At 43.4% G+C, this 13,851-nt stretch overlaps 1 protein-coding gene across 5 annotated transcripts in view; it reads left to right on the top strand.

Moving 5' to 3' along the window:
* Tmem19 (transmembrane protein 19) overlaps positions 1 to 13,851 on the top strand; it is a 51,368-nt gene that overhangs the window by 34,432 nt on the left and 3,085 nt on the right. Inside the window, exon 8 of one of the 5 annotated variants that reach the window (XM_038315151.1) lies at positions 4,135 to 4,518. The exons of 2 other annotated variants lie outside the window; for them this stretch is intronic. The gene's annotated coding sequence lies outside the window, so the exon portion shown is untranslated. Of the gene's footprint in view, positions 1 to 3,649; positions 3,801 to 4,034; positions 4,519 to 13,851 lie in introns of those variants that run through there. 2 more of the 5 variants (XM_038315148.1, XM_038315149.1) reach the window with 2 other exon arrangements.

Here is a 13,851-nt window from a genome sequence, read left to right as displayed (position 1 = left end):
TATCTTGGCCATCTCTGAAGTTCCTAATGAGGACAGAACATTTGGCTGTCCGGAAAGGAATGGTGCAAAAATAAGGGCTGGGGCCAATATCTAAATCTCCACAGAAAGCCACAGCTTCGTTCCTCTGGCAAGAGGAAGACAAATAAAACCAAAGGTCTTAGGAATTTTAGGAATTTTTGGAGAATTTTTGGAGAACATGATGACCCTTAGTGTTTATGAGGCTTACCAGCCTGTTGGTGGCGGGGGTGTGGCTTCGAGCCCTTTCTGCAGCTGCTGACTGTGGTTCCCACCACTAAGTGTATTATAGGCATTGAGCTCTTGGCTACCCTGCCACAACATCACTTTACCATATAATTTTTTTTTCTAAATTTATTATGTTAGATTTATTTTTATGTTTGTGCATATTTCGTACATACATATTTGCATGCCTGGCACCAGCAGAGGTTAGAACAGTGGTTCTCAATCTGTGGGTCACGACCCCTTTGGTGGGAGTCAAACGACCCTTAGGTGACTGGGGTCACCTAAGACCATAGGAAAACACAGAGATTTGCATTATAATTTATATAAAAGTAGCAAAATTATTTTTTTATGAAGTGGCAATGAAAATAATTTTGTAGTTGGGGCTCACCACAACATGAGGAACCCTGCTAAGAGGTCACAGCATCAGGAAGGTTGAGAACCACCGGATTAGAAAGTGTCAGATCCACGAGAATTGGATGATTGTGAGCCACCATGTTGGTGCTGGGAATCCAAATCCTCTGCAAGACCAATAAATGCTCTACCTCTCAGCCATCTCTCCAGCCCTAAATTTATTTCTGTTTTTATTATTTGCGAGTGTGGCGGGGGGTAGAGGGAGAGGGAGCAGGGAGAGACATATGCCACTGCATGTGTGTGGAGGTCAGAGACAACTTTCCTGAGTCAGTTCTTTCCACTGTGGGTCCCAGGGATAGAATTCAGGTCATCAGGCTTGTGTGGCATGTGCGTTTACACACGGAGTCATCTGGTGGTTTGAAAGAAAATGGACCCCAAAGGGAGTGGCACTATTAGGAGGTGTGGCGTTGTTGGAGTAGGTGTGGTCTTCTTGGAGGAAGTGTGTCACTGTGGGGGCGGGCTTTAAGCTCTCTTTTCTCAAGCTTCACTCCTGTGACTATCAGTCAACTTCCTGTTGCCTCTGAGTCAAGATGTAGGACTCTCAGCTCCAGCACTGTATCTACTTGCACACTACTGTGCTCCTTGCCTTGATGATGATGGACTGAACCTCTGAAACTGTAGCAAGCCACCCCCAATTAAATGTTTTCATTTATGAGTTGCCATGGTCACCAGGCGGTGGTGGCGCACACCTTTAATCCCAGCACTCGGGAGGCAGAGGCAGGCGGATCTCTGTGAGTTCGAGACCAGCCTGGTCTACAGGAGCTAGTTCCAGGACAGGCTCCAAAGCCACAGAGAAACCCTGTCTCTAAAAAAAAAAAAAAAAAAAAAAACAAAAAAAAAACGAGTTGTCGCGGTGTCTCTTCACAGCAATAAAACCCAAATTAAGATGAGCCATCTCTCCAGTTCCATTTCTGATCTTTTAAAGGGGTTTTGTGTTGACTCTTATTTCCGTGTGTCTGTATTCATGTGGCCATCAGAGGACAGCTATCAGGAGGTGGCTCCCTCCTTCCACTGTCATGGGGCATCAGAGTTTGTGGCAAGTACCTTTACCCACAGAGCCATCTCACTATCCCCAAAATAAATATTCTTCCTCTCCTTTTCCTCTTTTTATAAATCAGTATTGTTAAAGCTAGGCACAGTGGTACACACCATTAATCCCAGCACTTGGGAAGCAGAGGTAGGTAGGCAGATCTCTGAGTTCGAGGCCACCCTGGTCTACAGAGTGAGTTGCAGGACAGGCAGGGCTACACAGAGAAACCGTATCTTGGTAAAATAAACAAACAAATAAATGAAAAAAAACTGACAAGACCAAAGTCAGTATTGTTGAGTTTTTACTGTTTGGGTTGGCTTTGTTGTTAGAGGCAGGCTTTCACTCCGTATATCTGGCCCGTCGGGAACTGGCTATATAAACCAAGGTGGCCTCACACTCACAGAGGTCTGCCTGCCTCTGCCTCCTGAGTTCTGAGATTAACTTTTTTAAAATTACATTTATTTGGTGATGCTGGTGGTGGTATGTGAACTGCATTCATGCATGGAGTTCAGAGGAAAATTCATAAAAGATAAGCCATCTTGCTGGCCCTTAATTCTGATCTTGGAAAGAAAAAATATTTACTTATCCATGATTATGTTATCTTAAACTCCCCCCCCCTTTTCTTTATAAAATAATCAGATTTCACCATGTAGCTCTGGGATAGCCTGGAACATGGAATCCTTGATCCTCTTCCACCGAGTCTGACAAGTTGCTACCACGGCTGTACAACCACCACACCTGACCTACCTCGAGCTTGTCTTCCACAGGCTGAACAAGTCGCCTTTTGCTCATAGTTTGATTAGAATTTTAATCCTGAACGTGTGTTGAGTCTTAAGTTTGCCTTTCTTCTGAATCCACTGAAATTCTATTGATTTCCCCCATTATTAAAGTATAATAAATGTTTTTATAGCATACCTACTTTAGGGGTGGAAATGTAGCTTAGTGATAAGGTTCTTGCCAAGCAAAGGCCCTGGGTTGGATGGGCAGAAGTCCACTTTGCAGTAATGAAATAAAGTCCCCTTAGTTATGACATACCATCATTTTCATATATTACTTCATTTCATTTGCCAATGTGAAAATCATTTTTGTCTGCTATTCTGAGTGATGTGTACTTGACTTTCCTTGGTCCACCAACTCCCAAATGATGACACAGAGATTCTTATTATGACTACTTAGCCTTGTCTTAGCCTTGATCCCAACTAGCTCTTAAAACTTAAATTACCGGGGGCTGGAGAGATGGCTCAGAGGGTGAGAGCATTGCCTGTTCTTCCAAAGGTCCTGAGTTCAATTCCCAGCAACGACATGGTGGCTCACAACCATCTGTAATGAGGTCTGGTGCCCTCTTCTGGCCTGCGGGCACACACACAGACAGAATGTTGTATACATAATAAATAAATAAATATTTTAAAAAAAAACTTAAATTACCCCATTTAGGTTAGTCTGTATTCTGCAATGTAACTTGTTACCTCTCCTGCAACTTCCTCTGCATCTCGCTGGCAAATTCCCTTCTCTGATAACTGCAACCCCCAATTCCTCTTTCTCCCCAGAAATCCCACCTATCCTCTCCTGGCTAGCTTTTAACCATTCAGCTTTTTATTAAACCAATCAGAAGGTGCCTTTGGCTGGCAAGAAAGGACACAGACATATCTTCACAAGTGTATTGAATATTCTGCTATATTGTTGAACTGTATGTCTTGTCTCTCATATATCTGCTAGTGCAGGTATCACAGATATCATAGAGTGTAAGAAACGATTCCTTTTCCTTAATTTTCCTAAAAGACTGTGTGAAATTGGTATTACTTGTTCTTTAAATTTTTGATAAAATTTTACCAAATTTAAAATTTTTTTTAACAATCTATGCCTTAAAGTTTCTTTGCTTAAAGTTTACAAATTTAATTTGTAATTAATTTAAGTTAATTTCACTCATCTGCTCTAAGGCTATTCATACATATTTTCTTTCTGATTTAGTTCTAATTTGTACCAGAAATGGCTCAGCAGTTTGGAGTGTGTTCTGCTCGTGGGAATTCAGTTCTCAGCACCAGGTCAGGGGGCTCTCAACCATCTGTAACTCCAACTCCAGCATTTCTGATATCCTCATTTGTACCCAAACTCAGACTTATAATTAAAAATAAAATAAATCTCAGAAAAAAAAATTTTTAAAGTTTTCCATTTTTCCTGCCTGAAGCAACCCTCCTCATAGGGGCAACTCTGCTTGCCAGGAAACTTATCTGCTTTTGTGGCGTGAGAAGTGTGGACGTCTCCCTGTCAGTCAGTCAGTCTGTCTGTCTGTCTGTCCATCTCTCTGTGTGTCTCTCTCTCTCCTTTTTCCATTCTTCTATTTTCTCTTTTACAGTGGCTGAGTTTTGCTGTGCAGCCCAAGCTGGTCTGCATCCTAAGGACCGGGATTAGAGGCACACACCTAACTTGAATTTCTGAACGACATCTTTCCACAGTTGAGAACGGTCTTCTTGGTTTCTTTTCCTGTTTCCATGAGAAAATACTCTGGCAAACTCAACCGAAGAAAGGGCGTATTCTGGCTCACAGTTCAAGGTGCGACCTACAGGGTGGAGAAGCACCTGAGGCCGCTGGTCACTTGACACTCACAACTGGGAAACACAGAACATGCTAGTGCCTTGCTGGCTCCCGCTGTCTCAAGCACTTCCAGATCTCCAGTTCATGGAATGTTCCTGAGCAACATAATGATAGGCATGCTTTGAAGCCTGACTCCCTCATGATTTTAGATTCTATCAAGCCAATGGCACCGACTTTATCACAAGATCTACAAACCGAATAGCTTTGCTTTCAGCACTTTAAATATATGTCCTTCCGTTGTTTTATGGCCTGCGTGGTTTCTCATAAGAAAACTGTCACCAGGGGCTGGAGAGATGGCTCAGTGGTTAAGAGCACTGACTGCTCTTCCAGAGGTCATGAGTTCAGTTCCCAGCAACCACATGGTGGCTCACAACCATCTGTAATGAGATCTGGTGTCCTCTTCTGGCTTGCGGGCATACATGGAGGCAGAATGTTGTATACATAATAAATAAATAAAAATCTTTAAAAAAAAAAAAAGAAAACTGTCACCAAAACAAAAACAAATAAACAAAAAAAACTTAGGCCAGGAAGATGGCTTTGTGGGTAAAGTTGTCCTTCTCCAAACCTCATGACCTGAGTTAATGCCCCTAAACCCACGTGGTTAAAGGCAGACCTGACTCCCTCAAGCTGTTCTCTGACCGCCACGTGTCCACTGTGGCATGTGCACACATGGACTGGTGCACACATGGCCTGGTTCACGCACACAAGCACACACACAAATGCAGTTTTAACATTAAATAAAACGTTATTTCCTCTGGCTGCTTTCTCTTATCCTTTTGTTTTCAAACAGTCTGAAACCAGTCTTCATAGAGCTTTGTTCATGTAGCTTCGCCTTTCAGTTTGAGGGTTTTGTTTGTTTCGGTTTCATTTTTCAATTTCCTTCTTCCCCTCTCAATTTTTTTTTTATTACTCCTTTGGGAATTTTGTACAATATATTTTGAACATATTAAATCCCCCACATTAAACTTTGGATCGATAGACTGATCATTTTATGAACTGTAGAATAAGCTGAGCCATTTTTCTAACACTTTTATTCCTCTGCTGTCTGAGAGCCTGTTTGCTTATTGGTTTGCTTGTTAGGTTTTTTATGCTGGGTGTCTTGATGTAGCCCAGCCTGGATGAACCCGAGATCTGTCTGTATCCTTGGTCCTAGTAATATGTCTTAATATCTTCTTATTTTTCTCCTTTTATTCATATTTTTCTTTAATTCTGTGAGCACAATTTTTAAAAATCATAATATATGCTTTAACGCCTTTGCCCACCAATTCCATCTTCTTTATTATCTATTACCCACTTTTTTTCCCAGTTACAGTTTACGATTTTTTTGTTCTGGACATGGCTGGCTTCACGTTGGAGAGGACTGAATCTCTTAGAGAATGTTGAATCTTGTTCTGACACTCAGTTCAATACTCTTTTGGGTCAGCCCAGTCCACGTGAGCCTTGTTATAGTGGATACAGAAAAGGCTCGGGTCTGGGCTCTCGGTCTCCAGTTCCTCCCAGGGCTGTGGCCAGGTCCTGGTGCCTTGTGCATGAGAAGGCCTGACAAGTGGGAACACAAGCTGTTCCCTGTTAGGAATTGTTCCTGTTTACAGTGTGGATGTCCAAGATTCCAGGGCAAAGCACACTTATGTCATACGTTTGAAAGGGCCCCAATACAGGTCTCCAGAGGTCTCTATGCCATGCCCCGCTCTCCAGTTCTGCCTCACTATTTCTAGCAGCCTCTGCCTCCCCCAACTCTGATTTTTCTGCCTTTCCAGCACACACACACACTCGCACAAATTTTTGGTTATTTTATTTTATTTTATTTATTTTTGGTTTTTCGAGATAGGGTTTCTCTGTAGCTTTGGAGCCTGTCCTGGAACTAGCTCTTACAGACCAGGCTGGCCTCCAACTCACAGAGATCCGCCTGCCTCTGCCTCCCGAGTGCTGGGATTAAAGGCGTGCGCCACCACTGCCTGGCTGTTTTGTTTTATTAAGACACATTTTCTCTGTGTAGTCCTGGCTGCCCCGGAACTCACTCTGCAGATTAGTCTGGCTTCAAAATCAAAGATCTGCCTTCCTCTGCCTGCCTCAGCATCCCGAGTGAGGGGATTAAAGGCATGCATTACCACCACCACCCGGCTACACACATATTTTATCTGTTCATTTTTTTCTATCATATATATATATTAATATATATAATATATATTAATATATATATTAATATATAATATATATTAAGCAAATGCTTTATCACTGAGTTATACCCTCAACTCTAAAGTATATTTTTAATATTTTATTTTTGTGTGTGCACATATGCATGCAGACTGTGACATACTACATAGAGAAACAAGGACAATTTGCTGCAGCCATTTCTCTCCATCCACCATGTGAGGCCGGAAGGTCAGGCTTAGGCCACAAGGCTTGGCAGCAAATACTTCCACCTCCTGGTCCATTTCACAGGTCAAAAGCTTTTTGGCTTTGGTTTTTTTAAAGTGTTTCTAAAGAGTTACACTTTGTTCTTACAGGTAGTTAAGTACTAGGTGGATGCACTTCCTATTTTCAAAGTTTGGTTTTAAGTGTTGAAGGTGAAGTTAGGTGTTCTGCTCCAGAGCAGCAATCTAGTTAAAGCACGTTTTTAACTAGACTTTTACTGGCTGACCCTTTTACTCAGCGAGCTCTCTCCATGCTGTCTCGCGGGATTAAAGTGGTGCCGTAGCTTTCTGAGATAACTCCACTATGAACATTCCTGACTCAGCAAGGTGGTCTTTGCTTGGCTTTACAGAGTTTCACCCTCCTCAGAAACAGATTGGAATTTAGATAAGAAAGACAGGGAGAGAAAGAGAGAAAGAGAGAGACACTGTCTGCGACTCTGTTCCCCACAGATTGTTACACCCTTCACAGAAAGTTTGCCTTTATTGAACTTGATTTAAAGCCCTTCGGAGGCAGGGTTGTTTCCTAGTGTTTGTAGCTGGGGCTGAGGCTGGGGGGTGGTTAGAGAGTGGGAGCGGGGGTTTAATGTTCAGGTGTACTTTGTGTCCTTCATGCGTAGAAGCAGGAGCCCCAGTCTCATTTACAGAGGTCTGAGAACGGGTGGTGAAAGCGCCCTCCAGGAGAGCTTGGGAACACGAAGGCGGCCACATTCCTCCTAATGTTGTAGGGCCCACAGTTCTTTGAAAGATGCTTTTTAAATGAAAACCACACGGGGGATATTTTTATAGGACCGTAAAGATGACAAATTAGCTGATTTCCCCCCCCCCCCAACACAGTGCACCCCAAGGGCTTCCAGTGGAGAAGAGAGAAATGGCTGAGTTTTAGCCAAGCTTAATTTCTTTTTCTACTCAGACATAATGAATAACATAGCACATAAAATCTGTGTTTTTAGGAGTGTTTGTCTTTGGAAATATCGACCAATAATATATCCGCTACCAATACACGACTTTCAGTTATTTACTAGTTTAACAAACGATTCTGATGCCTTTGATACTCAAAAGGTACTACAGTAGATACGGGCTAACAAAACTAAAGAGGAATCAGTTTCTGGTGTGAGCATTTAGGATGCAACACGCAGACAAACCTCTTACCTTGGTTCATTTCTGCTCCAGTAATGAATAACTTTATTTTCATGGCCTAAAACACAGATGTGCTGACTTACAATTCTGTAAGCATCAGCGTGAGTCTGTCTGGCTAGAGCTGAGGTAAAACCCAGAGGACCCACAGCACCATCCTTGTCTGCCTCCGAGGGGATACCCACATGTTTTGTCCCATGGCTTCTTTCCTGTATCTTCTGTGCTGGCAGCCATAGAACACACTGTTCTCTCTGCCTGGCTTTTATCCGCTGATATCTCTAGCTCTTACCCCTTCCCCCCTCCCCTAGCAATCCTCCTGCTTTGATCGTACCCTCCTGGATGCTATCTCCCTGTTAAGGTCCAATTATCAATTCCATCTGCAGCTTTTTTTTTTTTTTTTTTTTTTTTTTTTGGTTTTTCGAGACAGGGTTTCTCTGTGGCTTTGGAGCCTGTCCTGGAACTAGCTCTTGTAGACCAGGCTGGCCTCGAACTCACAGAGATTCGTCTGCCTCTGCCTCCCGAGTGCTGGGATTAAAGGCGTGCGCCACCACCGCCCGGCCCATCTGCAGCTTTAATTCCCCTCTATGATGTCAGAATTCACGGTTTTCTGGAATTCAGATGCAAACCTTTGGGAACAGAAAAGCAGTTGTGCTAATGCAGTTTTCTATCACTTGCAGGTCAACAACAAAGTCTCAGGGGAAATGTAAAATATATCACAAACTGAACTAAAATGAAATTACAGGATGCCAAAATAATGAATTCTTAGTGGGAAATATGTAACAGTAAATACATTTAACAAACAAACAAAAAATGAAGAACTTAAATCAGCTATCTGGGCTTGTTCTGTAAGAAATTGGAGAAAGAAGAGGTAATGGGACCCCAAACAAGCCAAAGACAAGAGAAAAAAAAAATCAATGAAAAACAAAACAATTCCTAGAAAAATATCTGACTAGACTCTTCAGCGAACCAAAATCAAGAGAATGTGAAAAATAAACTATCAGCACAAAGAGATAAGAAATCACTATAGACATTAAAGACTAATAAAGGAATGCTGTAAACAAGTTTAATCAGGACCAAAAATGTACTGAGAAAAGCTTATAATACTGAGAAAGGAAACAGGTGAAGTTTGGGCCAGAAGAATAAAAGCAGGGACAGGTGGCCCTGTCTCTTTGCCTGCCCTTGTTTGCAACACAATATGTGAGGGGACAGCTTAGCTGAGGGACTCACTCCGTCTTAAGCTGGAGGGGAAGTCCTCGCGGCTGGAGGTCTCGCAGCAGGAGCGTGAGGCGAGTGGCAGCTGCTCACGGGGAATCTGCCAGCCGGCAGCGTAGAGAGATTAACACACTCTCCCGGTGCCTTTTCTCTTAGTCATTCCCGTTAGGACCCCAGTCCTGGAATGGTGCCCCCCCACAGTCAAGACGCAGCTAACTGCCTAAGCTAACCTAGACAAAGTCTAGACATTTGTTTCGTGGTGACTTCAAACCCGACAAAGTAGAAGGTAGAGACCAACGCTTTGAGAAGTTGATGGCCATGAGTTTTAACTGTTGCGTAAAATCCAGGTGGTTCAGAGACGTTTTCTAAAACTTCACCTGAAGGTTGGTATTTTATGATGATAACAGCAGAAATACTATATATATATATATATATATATATATATGTATGTATGTATGTATGTATGAATATATGCATATGCATACACACGTGTGTGTGGTACACACACACATCACATGAAGCTAAGAAGATGAGTCAAGAGTTAAATGCTTGCCACCAAGTATGAGAGCCTGAATTCAATCCCCAGCTTCTACATTAAAAACCAGGAGTGGTAGCATTGTACCCAGCACAGGGAAGGCAGGGACAGGAGGATCCCTGGGGCTTCTAAGGAACTCCAGGGTCAGAGACCCCCATCTCACAATAAAGTGGTTGAGGAAGACGCTCTGTGTCAACCGCTGGCCTCCACATGGATAAACATACACGTGCACACACAAGTGTGCACACAAACGAAGCAAATACACAGATGCATACAGAGATGCTGGGAGGAGAGGTTAGGGTGTTCAATAGCATCTTCAGCTATTGGTAGAGAAGTGTGGGAACACAAGAGAACAGGAAGGAGGAGAAACAGAGCCCGGGAGACGTGATAGATGGACTGAGGACAGTCATTCATGCTCAAGGTTTAAGGGACCGAAAAGTTTGTAGAAGCTAGGTGGTGGTGGCGCCCGCCTTCAATCCCAGCACTTGGGAAGCAGAGATGAGCGGATCTTTGGAAGTTTAAGGCCAGCCTGGTCTATAAAGTGAGTTCTAGGACAGCCAGGACTGTTAAACTGAGAAACCCTGTTTTGAAACAAAACAAAACAAACAAAAAAAGAAAATTAAGTCATGAGAAAGCTGGTCCTTAGAAAGTTTGGTCATTTATTTTTGTATCTCTAATATTCCAGTCATTCTGTATGGAGGCTGTGAAGATGAGCAAGCATAAAGTGTGTAGCTTTAGTACTGGCATACTGGTCATCAGAACAGGTAGGAAGTACGTCACCTCAGCACGGAAGAATGGTTAGCTATCAACAGACCTTTGCCAAGTAGGAACGAGTAACCCACACAAGGAAACACTTCTGCTGTACTGGAGATAATATATCATTGGTACCTAGCTGTACTTAGTAATTTTCCATTGGATTGTAGCCACAGAAAAAACACTCGACGTCATCATCACAACCGGGCCAGCGAGATGGTTCAGTGGGTAAGAGCACTTGTGGCCAAACCTGCGACCTCAGCTTGATCTGGAGAGCCCACATGGCAGAAGGTGAGAACTGACTCCCACCAATTGACCCCTGGTCTACACACACACACACACACACACACACACTGTACCTGTACAAACACACTATTTTATTACTATTCACAAAGTAAAAGAACTCTCAACCAAATTGTTTCGCCAAGCTGAAGTATTTCTCTGTCAAGCGTCTACATTCTCTGCACTGATTTATTTCTAAAGAAAAGGGAAGGCTGGAGAGGTGGCTCATTGGTTAAGAGCACCTCCTGCTCTTTCAGAGGTCCTGAGTTCAATTCCCAGCAAGCACATGGTGACTCACTGTTGGAAGGAAAAGGCCGCTAGTTAGTTCCCAGCTGCTTAGCCCCAAAATAATCACACAGAAACTGTATTAATTAGAACACTGCTTGGCCCATTAGCTCTAGCTTCTTATTGGCTAACTCTTACATATTATTTTAAGCCATTTCTATTAATCTGTGTATTGCCACGTGGCTGTGGCCTACCGGCTAAAGTTCCAGCATCTGTCTCTGATGGGGCTACATGGCTTCTCTTCTAACTCTGCCCTTCTTTCTCCCTTCATTCAGTTTGTTTTCCCTGCCTACCTCTATTCCCTGCACAGGCCCAAGACAGTTTCTTTATTCACCAATGGTATTCACAGCATACAGAGGGGAATCCCACCTCAGCTCACAACCATCCGTAATGAGATCTGATACCTACTTCGGGCCTGCGGACATTCATGCAGGCAGAACCTTGAGAAGAAAAGAAAAGAAAATGGAAAATTGGATCCAGGTTGATGGCTCAGAGTTAAAAGTACTTGTTTATTTTTGCAGAGGGCCTGGTTGTGGTTCCCAGTACCTATGCGGTGGTGGCTCACTACCTTCCGTAACTCTGATGCTTAGGTATTGATGCTGCTTCCTGGTCTCTGCAGGTACTAGACATGCATGTGGCACACTTTCATAATATAGGCAAAGCATACAAATGAAAAAACCTTGTTTTAAGAAATGGAAGGTTGGAGCTGGAGAGATGGCTCAGTGGTTAAGAGCATTGCCTGCCCTTCCAAAGGTCCTGAGTTCAATTCCTGACAACCACAAGGTGGCTTACAACCATCTGTAATGAGGTCTGGTGCCCTCTTCTGGTCTTCAGGCATACACACAGATAGAATATTGTATACATAATAAATAAATACATATTAAAAAAAAGAAATGGAAGGTTGATTAGCTCTTTTTCTCATTGCTACGATAATAGCAACTTAAGGAAGTGCTGGGGCTGGAGAGATGGCTCAGAGGTTAAGAGCATTGCCTGCTCTTCCAAAGGTCCTGAGTTCAATTCCCAGCAACCACATGGTGGCTCACAACCATCTATAATGGGGTCTGGTGCCCTCTTCTGGCCTTCAGGCATACACACAGACAGAATATTGTATACATAATAAATAAATAAATAAATAAAAAAAAAAAAAAAAAAAAAAAGGAAGTGCTGGCTTATTTTAGTCACTAGAGAATACAGTCCTTCATGGTGGAGTGACAGTGGCAGAGCACTGGGTGGCTGGTCACAGTGTGCACTGTCAGGAAGCAGAGAGAGACGAAAATTATCACTCACTCGGCTCCTTTCTCGTTTTTAGCCAGTCTGGCCCCTAGCACGTGGAATGGTACCACCCACATTTAGGGTGGGTCTTCCCGCCCTTGTAAATCCCTAGGACTCCCTCCCCCCCCATAGGCATGACCAGAGATTTGTCTCCTAGCCAGTCAATACTAACCGTCACAATCGTCAGTCGGGCCTGGTTTACACTGATAATCTAGAATTGCTAGAGTCACAGAGCTACCGGAAATGGCCATGCTGTGGACTACAGACTGACTCAGGGAGACCGAGTTCTTTAGAAACTGCCAGTGTGCAACATTGTTGCCAATAATTTGACAGTATTTTGAATGGGCAATACAATGTTTCCATCTCTTACACCCGGACAAGTTTAATTTCAAAGTAGATTTAAATTATTTTATGTGTGTGTGTGTGTGTGTGTGTGTGTGTGTGTGTGTGTACTTGTGTGCAGGTATCGAAGGAAGCCAGGGCCGTTGGATGCCTTGGAGCTGGAGTTACAGGCAGTAGTGAGCTACGTAGTGTGGGTCAAAGGATCCAACTTCCAGCCCTTATCCACCCCAAGCGTCACTCTAAGTCTAAAATAAATTTTAAAAGAGGAACATTTAAAACAAACATTTTGATATATTTTTTGCCCTCTCTTTATAGTAGCTGACATACTTTTAGTATAACAAAATGGTAAGGTCTGAGAATTTTAATGTTAAGTTCCTTCTTTGAGAAGAATACTTTTAATATTTCTTGGACCATTTGTAGTGAACATTTTAGTGGTAAAGGGCTTAGGAGCTGTACTTCTTTCCCTATGTCTCTTAGAATATTCTTGTTTTCTAAAACTCAGAGGAAAATCTCTGATGATTTCCTTGTTTTTACTGCTGAAGAAGGCAGCAGTGAGAACACAGTCTGAAAAGGGTGGCCCTTCCCTGGCAAATTTCACTGAGCTGCTGGTGCCCTCTCGTGGTCAGTCCTCACAGTTGCAGCTTTGTTTGCCAGTGAGCCACACTTGTAAAGGCTTCAGGTGGAGGAATTGCGGCTTCGAAAGGAAGACCCCCGCAGGGAAGTAAGATTCAAAAAGACTAGAAGCTGCAGTTTCCCAAGCTGCTCCCTAACGGGAAAATACAGACAAGTTCTTGAAAGAAAGGATGTTGTCTTAGGGTTTCCATTGCTGTGAAGAGACACCATGAGCACATTGGGGCTGGCTCACAGGTACAGAGGTTTAGGTTGGAAACATGGTGGCATGCAGACATGGTGCGAGAGAAGTAGCTGAGAGTTCTACATCTGGATCCGCAGACAACAGGAAATGAACTATCTCCCTGGGTGTAGCTTGAGAGACCTCAAAGGCCATCCCCACAGTGACACACTTTCTCTAACAAGGCCGCACTATTCCAACAAAGCCACACCTCCTAAAAGCACCACTCCCTTCGTGCTAATGGAGGCCAATTACACTCAAACTCCCACAGGTGTGTATTCTGGGTTCCCTAATTAGTCACCTCCACCACACCTTATCCTAATTCTTTGCCTGTTGTCATCCACACCAGAGTACGCGCTTATGAAGGAAGAGATCTCAGGCCCGGGCGGTGGTGGCGCACGCCTTTAATCCCAGCACTTGGGAGGCAGAGTCAGACGGATCTCTGTGAGTTCGAGGCCAGCCTGGTCTACAAGAGCTAGTTCCAGGACAGGCTCCAAAG

Source organism: Arvicola amphibius, chromosome 17, assembly GCF_903992535.2.
Source record: "Arvicola amphibius chromosome 17, mArvAmp1.2, whole genome shotgun sequence".
NCBI lineage: Eukaryota > Metazoa > Chordata > Mammalia > Rodentia > Cricetidae > Arvicola > Arvicola amphibius.
Note: the sequence above shows the minus strand (reverse complement) of the source record. Positions and strands in the feature narration are given on the sequence as shown.